At 47.8% G+C, this 19,207-nt stretch overlaps 1 long non-coding RNA gene across 2 annotated transcripts in view; it reads right to left on the minus strand.

Moving 5' to 3' along the window:
* LOC123287164 (uncharacterized) overlaps positions 1-19,207 on the minus strand; it is an 82,692-nt gene that overhangs the window by 3,351 nt on the left and 60,134 nt on the right. The gene's annotated exons all lie outside the window — the stretch shown is intronic.

Genomic DNA, 19,207 nt, shown 5'->3' on the forward strand with positions numbered 1-19,207 from the left:
TGACGCACACGACAGTCTACCAGGCACTTTCCTGCATGTTCTCTCATTTGGTATTACAGCCGGAGGAGGTAGGTGCCATAGGTGTTTTTAGCTTTGTTGTCCAGTTGTGCAAACCGAGGTTTACAAACATTAAAGTTCGCTCAGCTAGAAAGAGGCAGAACTAGGAGCTGAAGCCTCCTGCCCCATCTTCTAACTGTGTGTGCTCGCTGCTCCATCACTGGGCCGACGTAACTAGTTGTTAATGAGTCTTCATGTCAAGGATAGCAGTGACCTTCGGTTGCTTCCCAAATCCAGAATGAGGCCTTCTGGGATGGACAGGAACCGAGACTAGGTCATTAATATACCTTTGGTTCCTTCCTTCCTTGTCTCAGGTCCTCTCCACCCAACACGCCTGGTGTGGACCCCCCTGAGCCCTGACTTGGAAGCCGGGGTTGGTCAGCCCACCGTCAGCTGTGGCAGCGCATGGTAAACCCTCAGCTATAATCCTTTGATGTGTTTCCAGCCATGAGAAAAACAAAGACGTGGACTTACAAGGGCCCCTCAAGGGACCTGGCAGACATTCCTGCAGGACGGCTGCCTGCCACTGGCCGTGGTTCCTCTGGTCCTGTGCTTGGGGCCACAGCCGGTACCTCCAGAACAGAGCCCTCCTTAGCCTCTGCGGATGGGCTGTCTCCCAGAGTCAGTGATTGTGCTCTGCTGAGGCCTGTCCTTGGCGTTTCTTCCTCCCCAGGACCACCGCTGCCTCCTGTGGGCAGCCAGAACTCATGGTCGCTGTCTTCCTCCTAAGAGCCAACGTTCACGTGTTTTCTGTGTGCCTGACATGTCAGAAGTGTTACTGCGGCCAGTCCATGTGAACCTGCCGGGAGGTAGCTGCCATCATCCACATGTTACAGACGAGACAACTGAGGCACAGAGAAGAATAACTTGCCCAAGGTCACAGTCCTGTTGGGTGGCAGAGCCAGGATATTCTTGCAGTGTGACTCCAGGCGTATAAAACCAGGCTGGGCCTCCCCTGGGGGCAGGTGCTCCATGTTTGCAGTGTGACCTCCGTTGCCAGGACAACTTGTGCAGGTGGCTGGGAGAGATGGTACGTACTGAGAATTCCCAGCTCGCAGACCCCCATCTCCAAGTGTATGCACAGAAGACGTACTTTATTTATTTATTTTGAGGAAGATTAGCCCTGAGCTAACTGCTGCCAATCCTCCTCTTTTTGCTGAACAAGACTGGCCCTGAGCTAACATCCGTGCCCATCTTCATCTACTTTATACGTGGGACGCCTACCACAGCAAGGCTTTTGCCAAGCAGTGCCATGTCCACACCCTGGATCTGAACCGGCAAACCCCGGGCTGCCGAAGCGGAATGTGTGCACTTAACCACTGCGCCACCGGGCTGGCCCCAGAAGACATACTTTAAAGACAAACAGATTCAAAAGCCAACCCTCCACTGACTAGCCGTGAGCCTCACTTTCCTTGTCTGTAAAGTGGGAACACTAATAAGCTGTCTTTCTTATGGGGTTGTTATCAGGGTCAAATCAGGAATGCATGTAAAAGTGTTCTGTGAAATAAAAAGCTCCATAAAATTATCTTGCCCTCTGTTCGCGTGGCTAGTTGTTATTTCCCACATAGTGCGAATTATTTAAAAAATATCTTTTATTCTCTAAAGGTGGCAGGAGAGTTCGTGTTCTGGCCATGTATCCAGTTCCCAGGGTGAAGAATGCCGGGGATCCAAGACTTCTGGGTTCGTTCAGCTCCTGAATGGCCACAGACAGCTGTGTTGGGCTCATCATCCCCTCCCTGGGCCTGCCTATTCTCTCCTGCCAGGTGCTCATGATAAGACCTGTGCCACCTCTGCCCAGGGTTGCTGTGAGAATCAGCTGTGCAGCTCGAGAAGGACAAGACCTAATAGCCATCAGATAGGCAGAAACTAGTATGTGTTGGTCAGGATGCAGACTGAAGGGAATTTAAATATGCTGCCAGTTGGAAATTGGTGTGAGTACTATGTAAAGCCATTTAACAACAACTGGTGACACTAAACCTAAACACATCCTTTGACCCAGCAATTTCCCTCCTAGGTATATACCTGGGAGGAACTCTAGCCTAGGGGCCCGAGGAAATGTATAAGAGTGCTCACTGAAACTTTGTAATGAGACATTGGAGACAACCTAAATACCTATGAACAGAAGAACAGATAAACAAATTGTGTTTTCGTAAAATCGAAGATTCTTCAGTGGTTAAAAAGAATGACCCAGAGCTACAAGTATCACTGTGAATAAATCTCAGAAACATAATGTTGAGCTGCAGGATAGGGAGCAAATTGCAGAAGGATATGTGCAGTGTACCATTTATGTAATCTTTCTAAACAAGCGAACTGATATTTTATTGTTTACGGGCACACAGAGATCTGGGTGATAGAGGTAGAAACGCGTGCAGAGGAATGCTCTAAATATCAAAATCAGTAAGAGGGAATGCCCCCGGGGGTGGGAACGAAGGGGATTGGGGAGGCCATCTGCAAGGGTAAGGACACTGGGTTTCAACTATACATGTGACATCTTGTTTATTTTTAAAAATCTGAATCAAATGTAGGATAATATTAGAATTTGTCAGAGGCGGGTGATGTGCACAGACACGTGGGTCACATTCTTCTCCACACTTTGCTGTATGCTTGGTACATTTCATAATAAAAGACAAGCCACAACACAAATAGAAGGTATGTTTCTCCCTTCTGTCCTTAGCAAACTCAGGAAATAAAAACAAAATCTGAGGTTACAATGGAGTTGCGGCATATGCTCTTTGAATTTATGCAAATTTAATGATATGCCTGGAGGGAGTGGGAGACATTCAAAGCCTGTGATCTGTTTGGCTGGCCCTGCAGTCAGTAAGCCCGTGACCCAGGCAAGGATGCCCTGGTCGAGGGCACCTTGGGGAGTGTCCGTCTGCTCACTTCCGTGGCTCCTGCTCCCTGCTCTCTACACAACGGGCAGTTGAAGCCTTGTGCATGTCCAAGGTTAATTTGGACTCTACGTTTTCTCCTTACAGGCCGACTTTTCACCCCAAGCCTTATGTCAAATGCAACTCTGCTGCACCTCTGAGTGGAGCTGTGGGCGACAAGCCAAGCAAAGGGGCAGTGATTAAAAGACAAGAATCCAGTTTTCACAGCTACATTCATTTTCTGTTGCTGCCGGAACAAATTACCACAGATGTAAGGGCTTAAAACAACACAAATGTTATTATCTTAGCGTTCTGGAGGTCGGGAGTCCAAAACAGGTCTTACCGGGTTAAAATCAAGGTGCCAGCCAGCCTGCGTTCATCTTGCAAGCTCTAGGGGAGAATCTGTCTTCTTCTCTCTTCCAGTTTAAGGAGACTGCCCACAGTCCTCGGCTCATGGCTGCTTCTATCTTCAAAGCTAGCAGTGGCTGGTTGAATCTTTTTACTTCATGTCACTGTGACACTGACTCTTCTGTCTCCCTTTTTCATCTTTTTTTTTTCTTTTTGCTGAGGAAGATTAGCCCTGAACTAACATCTGTGCCAGTCTTCCTCCACTTTACATGTGGGTCACCAGCACAGCATGGCTGACGAGTGGTGTAAGTCCACACCTGGGATCCAAACCCATGAACCCAGGCCACTAAAGTGGAGTGTGCCAAACTTAACCACTACACCACAAGGCCGGCTCCTCCCTCTTCCATCTTTTAAGGACTCTTGTTATTGTATTGTGCCCACCTGGATAATTGAGGATACTCTTATTTTAAGGTCAACTGATTAGCAAACTTAATTCCGTCTGCAACCTTAATTCCCCCTTTCCACGTGACATAACACATTTGCAGGTTCCAGGGCTTAGGACATGGACATCTTTGGGAGGCCATCATTCTGCCTTCCACAACAGGAAGTTAAGAGTTGGGGGTTCTTAACTGTAGCCCTCCTCACACTCTGGCAAGATAGGCTGTTTGCCGTGTAAGTGCCATGAGGATGGAGTCCCTCCATGGGGCCTCCCCAGTGCCTGGCACAGTGCTGGGCACATAGCAGATGGTCAACACACACAATACACAAACACACAATACACAGAGACACACACACAAGCTCACAGATACGTGATGCACTGTAGACGCAGACAAACACAGTTGCATAGACAACACACAGACATACACATAGATACACAGAAACACACATTTATTCATGTAAGGTATGAATAAGGTATGATTAAGCATAAAGTCATGAGATCGATGCCAGTCTTACTCCTTTATGTTACATTTCTGTAATTTTGAAATGAGCTAGTTCTCCAAACTGGCAAACCATCTTTCTTTGGTAAGAGCTAAGCTGAATTTTTCCTTTGGCTCTGAAACTGGCTCTGTGAGTGATTCCTAAAGAAATGACTTCTTTTTGTATGTGTGTGTGTGTGTGTGGAAGATTAGCCCTGAGCTAATATCTGCCAATCCTCCTCTTTTTTTTTTTTTATCTGAGGAAGACTGGCCCTGAGCTAACATCCGTGCCCATCTTCCTCTACTTTATATGTTGGATGCCTACCACAACCTGGCTTCCCACGTGGTGCCATGTCCGCACCTGGGATCCGAACCGGCGAACCCTGGGCTGCTGAAGCAGAACGTGCACACTTAACCGCTGCGCCACCGGGCCGGCCCCTAAAGAAATGACTTCTAATGCTTTGGAACTTTTGCAGCAAAGTTAACATTTAAGCATCAGCTTCTGCCTCTCTGAAGGACAGTAATTACCTGGGTGGACTGTACTGGGCACCCGTTGTGCCCCATTTAAAATCCTGTGACGCCTGTTCTATCACGTGACCAGTTCTGAGCAGGCGTGAGCAACTTCGCACAGGTGCAGATTGATGGAGCCGCCCCACAGGTGCACGCCCTGTGCCTCCCGCTTCCTGTCCTGGGGGCACATCCGTGGCCACCCCCTTGGCACTTACACATGTGCAACCTGGAAAGTGGGGGGAGTCAATGACTGTAGGGTCTCCATTGACTAACTGGGGGGTAGGGGACAATGGGTAAATGCTCGTTCATCCTCCACGTGGAGAGTTCTGAGATGCATTTCCTAAACTTCCTCCAAAGGTCTTGCAGGATTCAGCAGTGACCTGGAGAGGTGACCTGGAGAGGTGGCCCAGCTCAATAGTGCGTCTTGTATTCTTGCCTCTCCTTCCTTGCTTCCTTCCCCTGCTCTCCGGCATCACTTCCCAAACAAACCACCTGAGCACAAGCATTTGTCTCAGGTGCTGCTTTGGGGGGAACTCAAGCAAAAATAGGTGGTATCAGAAGTAGCCCTGGAAGTCAGCCCCTCTGAGTGGGCTACTTGGCGCTGAGTCACTTGCTGATCAGCTAAGTGGGGTGGGAATAAAGCCGGGCCTACTGTAGCATCACAGTTACTCAGACCATCTCTGCGTGGACGGAGATGTGATACAGGTGGAAGGAGGAGTGACATCCATGGCACCTGAATGGTATAGGAGTCAGTTATACAGCTTGAGTGGGTTGCCTTTTGTTAACTGTTTTGGAGGCCTTGGGACCAGAAAATGAAAGACTTAGTGCAGCCAAGAATAAACTCAAGATGTGCTGTGAAAACCAGAAGGTGTCTCTGGTGATATTTAAGGAGACACTTGTCTCTTCCAGTCCCAGGGCACACGGCTGAGAACCAGGCCCAGAATCTAATTGTAATGTCCACCCTTGACAAATTTTCTGCATCAAAGCCAGGGCGCTAAAAGGGAAAAATGCAGGACCTTGAGACCTGAAATGGGGGCATTTGAAATGGGGGTAAGTGAGACTCTTGAACCCCTAAAATCTCTTGAACCCCCTGGACTGGCAGAAGCAGCCCCTACCCCTTACTAGAGGGGAGCAGATTCCCCTTGCTTAGAGACCTTGCGAAGGTGGCACCTGAAACAGGTACCTGGCGACGTGATATTTATCTGCAAGATGCGGCTCTGCCACACGCATTATCGCCAGGTGAATAAACAGGGACAGGTCTCAGTACAACCCAAGCAGGGGAAATGCAGTCCCTGCTCCGGGAGGAAATGGCTTATTTCTTGAAGGAACTGCAGGACCTGGCTGACATGTATTAGCAGGCGCCAGGGGAAGATATATGGGAATGATTGGATGCTGAGGGCATTGGAAAGGGCCCAGAATGTAAGTCTGGAGAGGGGAGAATTTTTTTACATGGGAGCCCTCGCCTGTGACTCAAGGTTCAAAACCATGGCATTGACACCTGGAATGTATCTTAAGATACTGCCGGTATTGCTCCTGGAAGCTTACACATGATATGAACCTATAGTAGATGAGGTGGAGGTGATGAGACTGCTGGGTAGAGAATTAAGAAAAGGGTCAGAAGGTCCAGGGAGGGGGCCATGTTCAAATGGGTTTGCCGTGTGAAACTGGAGGCCCCGTCACCTGACTACGCTCTTCAGGAGGGCCAGCAGGGCGTTCACTAAGGCAACGATGAGGTACTGGAGAGAGGCCACTAGTGTCTTGGAGAAACCCGGATCTGGCCAACTCCCCAGGCCAGGGTTGACAAGAGGAGATGCTGCCGTAGAACTCGGGCTCCTGGTAGCAATGGGGATTATGGAATCCCAGAATGGTAGAGGCCAGGCAAAGGCAATTATCTGACATCATGGATAGCAAGGCCCTCATCTACCTTCTAGATCTTTCAGTTCACAGGCCCAGAGCCTCCTGATTAAAGGGTAGACTGGGCCCCCTTGAGGAAAAACCCTGCATTACCATCACACGTATTCAATAAACATTTCCCTGATGCTTCTCTAAAGGATAACTATACAGTGCAGAAAGGGAAATTCTCATATCTTTTGAGGACCATTGAATCCCAATATCCCCATTAAAACTACGGGTATGAGATAACACTCATGCCAGGGCATCCGAAATGCTATCATGCTCCTCTGGCTGGAGATGGGTTTACGGAGGCCAGGAGATGGAAGGTGTTCTGGCCCCAGGCTGCCTCTCAGTGGGTGCAGTGGGCCCATAGACCCTCCCTGTAGCTCTTTCCCCAGCCCCTGGCTGATACGAAGGTTTTGATAGGAAGAGCTGAGTAGAAGTGCTTGAAACTACCCCAGACCCACCCAAGTTAGTAAATCGGAAATGATTTACTCCTACAGCCTAGGAGCGATTGCACAGAACAGTGCCACCATCAAAGACTTAAGGATGCAAGGTGGTGGTGGCGGCCCCTGTCATAGCCCTGCTGAATTCACTCATTTGGTCCCTGTGAAAATCAGATGGATCGTGGTGGGTGACGGTTGACTACCATCAACTTTACCAAGTGGTATTCCCTACCGCTGCCGTGGTGGGTAAGTTATGATGACCGGAGCAGACAATACAGCCTCTGACATTTGGTAAGCAGCTATTAAATGGTAAATACATTCTTCTCATTCTCATCGGTAAGGAGAATCAAAAACAGCTGGCTTTTACCTGAAAAGGGCAGAAGTGCCCTTTCACTGTCTATGGCTACACTGAGTCTCCTGCTCCCCATCAGAATGTAATCCTCAAGAGCTTTGATCCTGCCATTCCACAGAATCCAACTGCTCCCATTATATTGATGGCATGATGCTAATAAGACCTGCAGAGCAGGAAGTGGCAGTAGTCTAGATGCCCTAGTAAGGCGCACAAGCACCAGAGGATAGGAAAGAAACCCCAGGAGGATTCAGGAGCCTGCTGTGTGGATGGAGTTTTTAGTGGTCCTGTGGTCTGGCGCATTCTGAAGCATCTCCTTCAACATAAAGCATGTAGGGTGCAAATTGCACCTTGCCCCCCACCATTGAGGAAAAGGCACAAGGCCTAGTGGGCCTCTTTGGAGTTTGGAGGCAACATAGATATCTGATAAACAAATGGCAAGCAATAGGATATATTGGAGTAGATGTGGAAGCCATTTGCTATAAAACTAATTCGGCCTGACTTTGTTTTTCCAAAAGGCCCTAACGTGGCCATTGAGCATGGATTGTAGATCTGCTTTAAGCATTTGCTATGTCCCAAAGACAAGAACAAATGGCCTTCAGATACAAGTGCAACGTCCCCCACGTTGGCATTTCCTTAAGGATAAGCATTTCTCCCTAGGCTAGGGATAGATTGCTGCCTCCACCCTGTTGTGTCCATTGAGACAGCAGACCTGCTACCTGCTGTGTGAGTAGCTGTGCTGTGCCAGCTAGGCAGTCTTGTGACTGTTGTAAAAGGGATGTTCTTATCATATGGGATGTGTGCTTTTTGTTCCAAGACTCCGTACACTCCACTTCTTTGATGCCCTTCCTTCCCTGGGGAAGGAAGGCCCCGGGCTAGGCTAATCCTCAGATCTGGCTCACAATAAACTCACCCCAATTTTGATATATAGATTGCTTATGGATTATTTTTATTGATATACCTCACTTAGAAATAATGCTGTAACCCATTTCTCAGTGACTTGGCAAGCTGCCAGTCTTGAGTGGGGCCTAGGACGAACAAGGGCTCTGGAGCAGGTCCAGGCTGTCACACAATTTACTCTGCCACTGGTACCATATCATCTTATGCTCTGCCACCATACACCTGGCAGGCCCAGTGGGGCTGGAGGTATCCGTGGTACATAAGGCGCTGGCTATTTTGAATGCGCAACTCATGACAAATTAAAATACAACTTTATATGTTATCTCCCACGGTCCCTTTGAAATTTATCCAATGAGGACCATCTTTCCTTATCGGGGATGAAAATTCCAGCAGGCCTGGCACTTTTCTGCTCATTCTCGGATAAGATAGTCCTGTGCAGTTCTAAGTCTCAATTTGTTAATTAGAAGGCCCAGTCTAAGATAAAAATGGAAACCCCAAACTTTCTATATCCAGATCATCTCCCCTTGCCAGCACAGGCCTGCTCCCAGCTGACAGCCTCCAGCAGGAGAGAGAACTGGGTGTCTCTTCTCCATCTCTCCCCTTGCCTGACTCTTTTCCCACTCCGTCTATGCTGATTGGCCAGTTTTTGGCCCCTCCCAAGAATGGAGCAGGAGCTGTGATGTGGGGGTAGGAAGGGCCTCATGACCTTGAACTGTTAGGTTCTAAGCTGGCTTTGGGTTTGCTGGTCCTGGCAAATGTTTAAAGCTGAGTCTTTCTTTCATCGGTTCTTTTCTGGGTTCTTCTGAGATTTCTGTCTCCAGGAACCTCACCAGCACTTTCCTCCACCAGCAGATTAACTGCAGGAAGCACTTTCCTCAGGCCCAGGAGACTGGCTCTCATCTCCATCCTCTACCAGGATGCTGATACATCCCGCACCTTCTAGATGGCCTTTTTGGACAAACTCAGGCCAGCCCACACCAGCCCACACCTGGGCCTGGGAAAGTCTTGGTCATCCCTTGTCCAGAGACACTTGGGGCCTATAGACCGGGCCCAGCACAACCGCTTCCTCAAGGGGCCCCATGGCAGCCTCTTCCTCGCTTGGCTTGAGGGAAAGCAGGCAGCAGCCCCTCCCTCCTGCCTCGTGGAGGGCAAGGGCTCAGCACCACCGTTCTCTCCGAAGAGAGGGCTCCACAAATGCTTTTCCAGTCTCTCCACGTCTGGAGCCCCTTTTGTATCCTCACACTGGGTAAGGGTCCAGCCATCTCGGAACTGGTCCTTTAAAATTTGTGCAGTCTGCTCTTAGTGATGTGGCTGCACACCTATTGTGCTCTGGTGCCTCCATCCAAACTTTAATTCTAATATCCTGAGACGTTGTTTTCTGAGTTAAAGGGTAGATAATGATTGTACAGCTTCACAGGCTCATATTACCTGGCTGTGGGAAATTGCTACACCGTCGCAGCAGACGCTGTGGCTCCCCGGTAAACTAAAGGACAGATACTAATTTTTATTGCGTGTCTACCTGATGCTAGGCTCTTGTGAGGTGGGTGTTATAATTTAAGTCCCATTTTATTGATGAGGAAACTGAGGCAGTTGGCACCACCGGATTCAATCTAGGCAATGTTTACTGAGCCAGGCTGGAAGACAAATATGGACCTGAGGAAATCCCTGCCTTCAGGGAGGTCACAGTCGGGGAGGCAGATGGGGCGGGTCAAGGGCAGCATGTAGGGAGTTCTTACCTCAGGTGGGGTGACCCCAAGCCTATGGTCTTTCCTTCTGAGGGAAAATAAAACCCCACTTTGGCTGGGCATACGCTGTGGTTGGTGACCATCTCACCATTTTGCTCCCCCAGAGGCAGTTCTCATGTCAATATTTTAATGTTTTGACAGCAGCCCTGGCCCCTCAGATCCCCAGTGGTCAGCCCACAGTGCACTGACCACCTTCCTGTCAGCCACCTCAGAGTGGCCTCTGTCAGGTGACCGAGCAGCTGCCCTGTGGTGGTAGCTGTGTCCTCGAGAGGCTTTTGTAGCTGGTGCCCGTCACAGTTCTGCCATCCTTCCTGTGAGAGGAAACCCTGACAAACCAACCCCAGGCCTCGCAGCAGATTCAAGCTCCCGCAGGCCCCAAATCCTTCCCTTCCAGCCCTATTAACTGTGGTATTTATAGCCCAAATGTGAAGGGTATTATTATTCACCTTCTCTGCCTTTCTTTGTTGGAAAGAAAGACTCAGTCCACCCTTCTATTAAGCCAGATTTGCATCACACGGCCGGGGAAGAAAGGGACCAGAGCCTCTGAACTCTGTCTTCTTACGGGGTGGGGTGGGGGTTGTGTTTCTGAACGAGCTCTCTTCCTCTTTGAAGGCTCCGGAGAAACCAGGAGAGACTTCCCTTACATGCGTTCCCTTCAAGTACCTGAACCTTTGCATTTCTAAAGCAGCTCCCCCCCCCCCCCCCCCCCCCCCGCCTCATGAGACGTCTCTTCCCTCTTTAGCAAGGGACGGGAGGGGTGTCCAAGGTCACCACTGTGCATCGTGAAATAGCTCGAGTGAAACATTCAGCTTCTCAGGGAACTGATTTTCGGGGCCTGTCAGGTACCCCACTCTGCCTCAGGTACGAGGAGGTCCAGGGAGCCCCTAGCAGGTGGCCTCCATCCCTGACAGAGCTCCCCACCGAGGAGAAGGTGACCCTCACAGGTCCCCTGACTTCACAGTTTCTACCCCTCCCACATACTGGACTGCAGTTTGTCAATGAAAATAATCCATAACCAACCTATAAATGAAAATTTGGGTGAGTTTATTCTGAGCTTAAATCTTAGGATTATAACCCGGGAGAGTCTTTCCACAAAGGAACAGAGCACTCCAAAGAAGTGGGGGTATACAGGGTGGTTATATACCCTCAAAGAGGGTGTTTCACATATGATTGAAATGTCCCTCCCACAATAGTCACAAGATCGCCCTGTCAGCACAGTGCTTGATGGACACAGCAGGTAGTGGGTCTGCTATCTTGGTGGGCGTAGCAGGAGGCAAGTCTATTGTCTCCAGCTGGGTGGCCACAGGTGAGCGCAGCAATCAGTTTCTAGCCTAAGGAAAGATACTTAATCCTTAAGGAGGGAAGCTGCACCTTTATCTCAAGGGCCTTTATTCTTGCCATAGGGAATCTCTAAAGCAGATACACAATGCATGCTCAACGGCTACGGTCAGGCCCTTTTGGAAAGACAAGGTCAGGCCAAATTAGGTTTACACCAAATGGCTTCTTCATATATTCCAATATATCCTATTACTTGCCATTTTTATTTGTCAAGTTCTTAGGCTTCGCAAAAAAGGGGTTGTCTTTCATCATAAACTATAGGTAAATAATTAATGGGATTTACTAAATTAGTTAGATAAATATGAAAACTGTTTACAAGTATGACACATGGATGTGGATTTCACTTGGCTGCCAGCTCCTCCTCACCGGGAATTGGTCCTGGTGGTCTAGCCAGGCCTGGGGGCTCCCCCAAGTCATTCCTGCTCACCTTCTTCTTCTTTACTTAAACATTTAATTGAAAAAATGAAAGTGTTAAAAATGACCTGTAATTAAGAGAATGAAAAGGCACAGACTGGGAGACAGTATTTGCAAAACCCATATCTCAAAATGACTTGTATCCAAAATATACACAGAACTCTTGAAACTCAACGATAAGAAAACAACCCAATTAAAAAATGGGCAAAGGATGTGAACTGACACCTCATCAAAGAAGATCTCCAGATGGCAATAAGCATATGAAAAGATGCTCCACATCAGATGTCATTAGGGAATTACAAATTAAAACCACAATGAGACACCACTACACACCTAGGAGAATGGCCAAAATCCAAAGTACTGGCCACAGCGAATCCTGGCCAGGCTGTGGAGCAACAAGAGCCGTCGGGGGGAACGCACCGTGGTGTAGCCTCTTTGGAAGACAGTGGGGCGGTTTCCTGCAAAGCTAAACATACTGTTACCGTAAATCCAGCAATTTTGCTCCTTAGTATTTGCCCAGATGAGTTGAAAATGTATGTCCACCCAAAAAGCTTATAGCAGCTTCACTCACAATTACCAGAGATTGAAAGCAACCGAGATGTCCTTCAACGGGTGAATGGAAAAACAAACTGTGGTACATCCAGACAATGGGATGTTATTTCACAGTAAAGAGAAATGAGCTGTCCATCCATGTAAAGACATGGAGGAATCTTAAATGCATATGACTCAGTGAAGGAAGCCAGTGTGGAAATGCTACATGGTATACAGTTTCAGTTAATATGACGTTCTGGAAAAGGCACAAGTATAGAGACAGCAAAAAGTTCAGAGGTTGCCAGGGGTTCAGGGAGGAGAGAGGGAGGGAGGAACAGGTGGAGCACAGGAGATTATTTCGGTGGTGAAACTATTCTTTTTTTTTTTTTTTCTTGAGGAAGTTTAGTCCTGGGCTAACTACTGCCAATCTTCCTCTTTTTGCAGAGGAAGACTGGCCCTGAGCTAACATCCGTGCCCATCTTCCTCTACTTTATATGTGGGATGCCTGCCACAGCAAGGCTTGCCAAGCGGTGCCATGTCTGCACCCGGGATCCGAACCAGTGAGTCCCAGGCCGCTGTGCCCACTTAATCCCTGCACCACCGGGCTGGCCCCTGTGAAACTATTCTGTATGGTACTGTAATGGGGTATAATGGGGTATATATGACATTATACATTTGCCAAAACCCATAGTGCTGTGCCACAGAGTGAACCCTAACAAAAACTATGGACTTTAATTAATAAGAATGTATCAATATTGGTTCATGGATTGTAATAAATGTACACACTTATACAGGATATTAATAGTCAGGGAAACTGTTGCGGTGGGGGGGAAGGGAGTATACGGACACTCTCTGTACGTGGTGTTCAACTTTTACATAAACCTAAAACAGCTCTTAAAAAAAATCTATTAGTTTAAAAACAGATCTATAATCTCATCTTTTTTTTATCACACAAAGTAAGAAGTAGACATTTCAGCCCATTTCATTCCCCCACGCTATACATCCCCATCTACACACCCATTGTTTATAATTTGGTGTGCGTGCTTCCTCAGTTTCCCCCTAAGTTTCTATAAATATATGTATATATCTATATTTATATCTATGTATAGCATCACACATTAAAAAAAAGATGAAATGATGTTTTACATTTTAGTCTGCGGCCTGCATATTTCACTTCTGCGATGGACCTCTCTCTGGGCTGTGGGCTGTGTGTGATCTCACCCTGTCTTGGGACCTGTGGCTGCTTCCCATCCCACGGCACTGACAGTGGTCATCAGACAGAGTCTGGTTGCTAAAGAAGATTCACAGAATCCAAATTAACAATGCTTGCAAATCTAAGATTTATTGCAGGAAAAGTATTAAAGTCAGACAGCAAGGGGTCTAGAGAGACCAGGCTCCAATCGTCCCCCTGAGGCGGGCTCAGTGAGTCGAGGAGTCAAAAGAAAGATTTCTTGGACTCTCAAGGTCTGGCAGTCATGCTCTTTTATTCAGAGAATAGCATGGAGTAGCATGGGGACAGGACCCATGGTCAGTAAGAGCTGCAATGGGTTGAGGGCAGGGCTAAATTTATAAGGCATAGATATGTGAGTTATTTCTTTACAAGTCAAAGGAAAGATTATGTAAAAAAAAAGTCATTAAAATTGTATCAATGTAGGTGGGGTCTGGTTATTTGTGGTCCTATAACTTTAGATAAGAATCAGAGCGGATCAGGCCAGGATGTCCTATGCTTCCCGGAGGATGATACAGATCGGTATGTAGGGCAGGACGCCTTGGGCTTCTCTCCTTGGGGCAGGGGCAGGCTTGATCCTCATCACCCTCTCTGTGAGAGCCATACCAGACACACTTCTCTCTTGGTCACAGATGTGTTACAGAACAGCTCGGAACTAGGAAATCCCAAATGGAGTTTCCACCAGGGCTCCTTATGCCCTGCTGGTCGTGAAGGCATATTTCTTGCTGTGATATCAGCCCCAGCAGCAGAGACCTCCAGGGGTCTCACCAAACTTGGTACAGATCATCAATTTCACTGTTTTCCGTGAACAGTGCTGAACAAAGTAAAAATAAACACTGCCGACAAGCTGGTACAGACTGCCTGAAACTCTTCAGACCCCAGGTTACAAAACAACACCATTCATCAGTACATTAATGCCTTGACCAGGTGTCTGTGCTGTGCATGAAGATCTATTTCAGAAAATCAGCTCATGATAATTCCAGGCCTGCTGGAATAGACCCTCACAGCACTGCATGGTGCGTACAAGCCATACGCTATTCAACTGTTCCCCTATTGATGGGTATTTAGGTTATTCCTCCCCGCCACTTCTATTATAAACCTGGCCACGGCGAACATCCTCGTACAGACACGCCTTTATGTACTCACATGTTTATTTCCATAGCACACGTGCCTCAAATGAGGATGTTGCCAGTTCACTTTCCTTTGCTCTTCCTGACCCGTCTTTCGTGTCTTCTTTTCCCCGTATTTTAGGGGGACGGGGACATATTGTGTGGCATTGCTGTGCTCAGATGCTCCCCGTCCTGTTAGGGTTTTGCTGTCTTCCCTCCATGTCCCCTAAGTGCCTTTCCCTTCAGCTCTCCGCACCTGCTCCGATCGCCCCTGTCCTCTGGCTTTCTGTGTCTGGATTCTCTTACCCTCTTCCATAAGGAATGTACTTACTCCTCTCTGGGGGCAGAGCTCTCTGCACTGATGAAAGACATCATTTGTCTAAGCTAATCCTATTATTTTGAAAGAAGACTGTTACCTGATAGACTATACACCCACAGGCATATCGTACTTTAGGTGCTAATTAGGTGCGGGAACAGGTGAACCCCAAATCTCCATGGCTTCAATCCACATGGTCGCAGAGTGGGGCGCTCTCCCCTATGCCCTCGCTCAGGGAGCCGGCTTCCTTCTATTTTGTGCCTCTCTCCTCCTCTAGGGCTTGAGTTCAGCCAGCAGATGGGGAAAGAGAGAGAGGAACGCACAGGAGTCTCTCCGGCCAAGCCTGAATGTGTAGCAGATGGTGGTGGTTTTAAAATGTATCTACAAATTCTTTGACGTTCCTTCCTTCCAGGGGTGGAGCTTAATTCTCTTCTCCGTGAGTGTGGGCTGGACTTGGTGACTCGCTTCTAACAAATGGAATTCAGAAGGGATGGTCATTTTCAAGATTTGGTCATAGAAAGACTGTAGCTTCCGTCTCGGTGTTGTCACTCTCCTGGATCACGCACTCTAGGGATCGCCATGTCTTGAGCGGCTGAGCAGTCATACGGAGAAGGCCATGAGAGGAACGGAAGCCCCTGCCAACAGCCACATGAATTGTCCCGACTAAGGAATCTCCAGTCTCAATCAGATCTTCAGAGACTGCAGCCCTAGCCAATAGATTGACTACAACCTCATGGGAGACCCTGAGCCAGAACCATCCAGGGAAGCCATTCCCACATTCCTGACTCCCAGAAACTGTGTGAGATAATAATTTTGTTTTGTTTTGTTTTGTTTTTGAGGAAGATTAGCCCTGAGCTAACATCTGCTGCCAATCCTCCTCTTTTTGCTGAGGAAGACTGGCCCTGAGCTAACATCCATGCTCATCTTCCTCTACTTTATGTGTGGAACACCTGCCACAGCATGGCTTGACAAGCAGTGCCATGTCCGCACCTTGGATCCCAACCGGCAACCCCAGGCCGCTGAAGCGGAACGTGCGCATTTAACTGCTGCCCCACTGGGCTGGCCCCCTATTTATTGTTTTAAACTGCTAAGTTTTGGGATAATTTGTTACACAGCATTAGATCATACACGTTTTTCCTGCATTTCATTGGCCAGAATTCAGTCACTTGGTCACACCTGGCTGCAAGAGAAGCTGGGAAATAGCCTAGTTGTGTCCCTAGAAGGAAAGGGAAATGGGCTCAGTGAAGAGCTAACTAGTGTCTGTGACAAATGGAAGCTCTGAGATTCCTCTCCCATTTGGCAGAAAGATCAATTCCATCAATTTCTGAGACATGAAAAGAGCCAAAGGTCTCACTTTTGACCTTTTGTTGTCGGGTTTTTTGTTTGTTTGTTTGTTTTGGGTTTTTTTGCTGAGGAAGATTGGCCCTGAGCAAACATCCGTCGCCAATCTTCCTCTTTTTTTTTTTTTGCTTGAGAAGATTACCCCTGAGCTAACATCTGTGCCAATCTTCCTTCACCTTATATGTGAGATGCCTCTACAGCATGGCTGATGAGTGGAGTAGGTCTGCACCTAGGATCCAAACCCATGAACCCAGGCCGCCAAAGTGGAGTTTGCGGAACTTTAACCACTTGGCCCTGGGGCCGGCCCCACTTGTTGCCTATTTTATGTGCACTACAACAGGCTTGGCTGTCTAGAAGAAAATAAGGAGTCCTCAACCCAAATTTACATTGTATTTCATATATTTTAATTATAATAATAATTCTGTTTTGTTGATTCTTTTCCTTAAAGCTTCTACTAAATAGTTTACCAAAAAATTGTGTTATATATGATCTCAAAGTTGCAGGGGGAAATACGCATTCATATGCAATGAAAAAAGACTGGAAAGAAATATACCAAAATATTAAACAAGGCTATTCCTGTGCCATGAGATTAGGGATGATTTTCACTTTATTTTATGTGCATGTGTATTTGTAGTTTCCAATTTTTCTAAGATGATGATATGCGTGTTATTTTGTAACCAGAGAAGATAATTATAATAAAAAGACAGTTCAACTGGAGAAACAAAAGCCCAATTCCTCTGTAGCTGTGAGAGCCGCGCAAAGTGAGCAGGCAAGGAGGGTGGGTTGAGAAGCACCTCTTCTGTCCAGGTGGAGCCTGGACAACACTTGAACTCTGGGGTGCCCCCTGGGGCTAGTTAGTTCCCCTCCCTCAGGGAGAACCCAGCTGACCGGCTTCCCAGGGCGACTGAACCTTTGATCCACTGCAGGGAGAGTCACCATCATGCTTGATGTGGTCAGATCATTCCTCTACCTAAACTTTGGCCCCTTTGTGAATGGAAAACATTTGTCTGCTGGGAAGACTTCTCCCTCATGACGCCCTGCCTCCTCCATTTCACAGCCACCTACTCAGGAGCAAGTCTCCATTTCAGTTTATCAGAATTGCAGTGCCTGGTGGCTTCCTCTGGGCCGTGCACCCCTCAGGTACCTGCTTCTTTCTCCCTCTTGTCAGGTTCTGGGCTGAGCAACACAGCTAGAGGCTGTGGTTAAGGGCACAGGACCCGAGTTCAAACCCTGACACACACACACACACACACATACATACCCCCCCCATCGCTGCTTCCTACTGTGTGATTTCGATCACTTAACCGCTTAGCCTTAGTTTCTTCATCTGTAAAATGGGACTAAACCCCCTCATAATTGATGTCACGCATTTAAGGCATTTAGAACAACGCATGGCACAGAGTAAGAACACTAAAATTGTCACACGTAGGAATCATGAAATTGGGATTCCTGCTCTCATGAAGCTTACAGCTTATTGGGGAAAGACAGGCATCAAATATATAATTAGAGAAGTAATGAGTGATGAAAAAGGGGAGGGGAGAAGTCGATGACCTAGGAGGTAGGATTTATCAAATGACCCTTTCTTTAGGAAGGGAAACTACTGCTCAGGAAAACTAAGAACTTTTCTCTCATCACACTGTTAGCTAAGGGGCGGAGCTGGAATCCACGCCAGAACTGTCCCACTCCAAGCTCTTGCTCTCGGGCCACGTGGTGACTCTCCTGAGCCCAAGGCACTTTGCCTCTGTGGGCCCCTTCCTCCATTAAAAAAATATTAAAAATGATATTTTTACAGCTCCAGTGATATTAAGACAAATATAACCCAGCCTGGGTTATATTCATTTTTTTCCTTCTGATCTTAGAAGAAATTAAAACTTTTTCATGGATTCCTAAAAGTATCATTGGCCATAGCCACTGTGCACACTGCTTACCTCAGGAAGGTGGATATGATATGATTCTGGACCCCCCAAGGCACCTCCAGTCCAGTGGAAGAGATATAAAAACAAAACAACTAATGTTAGTAACAATAATTCTGGTGGAGATGTATTGAGTGCTTGCGTATCTCATTTAAGTCTCTCAATCACCTAGGAATTAGTAAATAATATTATTGTCTACTTGGCAGGCAAAGAAACTGAGGCCCAGAGAGTTTATATCACCTGCCCACAGGGATGAACGTGGCAGGGACGGGGCAGGATTCAGACCCGGGTCTGCGACCCACATGCCTGGATTCTTCCCTGTCTGTTGCGCTGCCTCCCAACCACAGTGGAGAAGGGAGAACGGAACACTGCTGCAGGAGAAGCAGGAGGAAAATGCTCTGACTTAATGACCCATGCTGCCAGAGCAGGGTGAGTGCACCAGGGTCTGAGCATACTTTGCCTCTGACCGTTGTCTCTCTACTCCGCGCCCAGATGTCCCCAACTCCTTTCCTCCCTCTGCCTTACCTCCCCTTCTGCCTCAGCGTGGCTAGGCTTGAGCATGACTGAAAGAGATTGAGAAACACCATCTGTGGATGCGACCCCAGTGGATCTGAGAGGGTGGGAACCACACACACTGGAAGTGTTTTGTGGGCATGACTGGGATGGGGAGTCAGGGTGGGGAACCCTCCAGGCTGCATCTGGGAGGCAATAATGGTCACCCACATAGGAAAGAATGATGCCAGTGACGTACATTTCTAGTTTACAAAGCCCTTCCTCAAATGCGTTATAGTTTTTACCATAACCCTTGTAAGATTGGTAAAACAGATAATATATATTATGCCATGATTTACCTCTTACTTAAAATCTTGCCATAGCTCCTGGTGGCCTTGCCTGATGTGGCATTCCAGGCCATCCTCCCAGCTCCCTCCTGCCCTGGATCCCCTCAGCCTCTGCGTCAGCCAGAATGAGCAGCGGATACTTC

This window comes from Equus asinus, chromosome 7, assembly GCF_041296235.1.
Source record: "Equus asinus isolate D_3611 breed Donkey chromosome 7, EquAss-T2T_v2, whole genome shotgun sequence".
In the NCBI taxonomy this organism is placed as follows: Eukaryota; Metazoa; Chordata; class Mammalia; order Perissodactyla; family Equidae; genus Equus; species Equus asinus.